The 1,766-nt window shown below is 37.1% G+C and overlaps 1 non-coding gene across 1 annotated transcript; it reads right to left on the reverse strand.

Annotated features, from left to right (window-relative positions):
- Positions 1-207: 207 nt before the first annotated feature.
- TRNAC-GCA (transfer RNA cysteine (anticodon GCA)) lies at positions 208-280 on the reverse strand. Its single transcript has one exon. It is a non-coding gene; the product is annotated as a tRNA-Cys (tRNA).
- Between the last annotated feature and the right edge of the window lie 1,486 nt (positions 281-1,766).

Consider the following 1,766-nt stretch of genomic DNA (forward strand, 5'->3'; position numbering starts at 1 on the left):
ACTATTTGCATGGAGAACTACATGCATTAAAATATACATAGTTCTGCAAAGGATTTACAGCATCACACTGAAACATTTTCAGTGAGTAATGTATGATGAATAATAATCTTTGCGACCCCATAGACTGTAGCCCACCAGGCTTCTCCATCCACGGAATTTTCCAGGCATGAGTACTGGAGTGGGTTGCCATTTCCTTCTCCAGGGGATCTTCCTGACCCAGGGATTGAACCTGGGTCTCCTGCATTGCAGGCAGACACTTTACCATCTGAGCCACCAGGGAATCTCCCAGATAATAATTAGCATTTCTAATTTAAGATATGTATAATGCAATTGATAATCTCTTAATTAAATGGCCTATTATTATCACTGTCAATATACCCAGGGAATTTTTCACAGAACTAGAACAAATAATTTAAAAATTTCTATGAAAACAGAAAAGACCTCAAATAGCCAAAATAATCTTGATAAAAAGGACAGAGCTGAAGGCATCATGCTTTTTGACTTCAGACTACAACACAAAGCTACAATAATAAAAACAGCATGGTATGGACACAAAAACAGACAAATCAATGGAAGAGAATAGAGAGCCCAGAAATAAACAATATATACCTATGGTCAATATGTGACAAAAGAGTTAAGAATACACCATGGAGTAAAGAGAGTATCTTGAGATACTGAGAAAACTGGAGGCTACATGTAAAATAATAAAATTAAAACATTATCTAACACTATAAATAAAAATAAACTCAAAATGAATTAAAGACCTAAATGTAAAATTAAAATCCATAAAGTTCATAAAATAAAAATAGGCAGAACACTTTTGACGTAAATTGTGGCAATACTTATTTAGGTCTATCTCCTAAAGCAATGGAAATAAAGCAAAGATCAAAAAATCTAACATACTTAAACCCAGAACTTTGGCACATCAAAGGAAACCATCAACAAAATGAAAATATAACCTGAATGGGAGAAAATATTTGCAAATGATATCACATTAAAAGGTCAATATCCAAAACATTGGGCCTTCCTGGTGGCTCAAATGGTAAGGAATCTGCCTGTAATGCGGGAGACCTGGATTCAATCCCTGGGTCAGGAAGATCCCTTGGAGAAGAGAATGGCTCTCCACTTCAGTATTCTAGCTTGGAGAATTACATGGGCAGAAAGAAGAGCCTGGTGGGCTATAATCCATAGGATCTCAAAGAGTTGGACACAACTGAGCACTAACAGTTTCACTTTCATCCCAAATATGTAAACAGCTGACACAACTTCATATCAAACAAGCCTGATTTTAAAAATGGGCAGAAGACCTTAATAGACATCGTTCTGAAAAAGACATACAGATAATAAGCACATGAAAATGTGCTCAGCATTTTTAATCATCAGAGAAATGAAAATTAATACCACAGTGAGGTATCACCTCACACCTGTCAGAATAGCTATCATCAACAAGAACATAAATAAACATTGGAAAGGATTTAGAAAGAAAGAAACACTAGTATACTGTTGGTGGGAATGTAAAGTGGTACAGCCACTATAGAAAAGAGTACGGAGTGTCTCAAAAAACTAAAAATAGAACCACAATGTGCATGCATGCTAAATCACTTCAGACCTGTCCAAACTCTTTGCGATCCTATGAACTGTAGCCCACCAGGCTCCTCTGTCCATGGTATTCTCCAGGCAAGAATACTAGAGTGGGTTGCCTTGTCCTCCTCCAGGGGATCTTCTGACTCAGGGATCGAACCTGTGTCTCTGGCAGCTCTTGCATC

Source organism: Bos taurus, chromosome 10 (assembly GCF_002263795.3).
Source record: "Bos taurus isolate L1 Dominette 01449 registration number 42190680 breed Hereford chromosome 10, ARS-UCD2.0, whole genome shotgun sequence".
NCBI lineage: Eukaryota > Metazoa > Chordata > Mammalia > Artiodactyla > Bovidae > Bos > Bos taurus.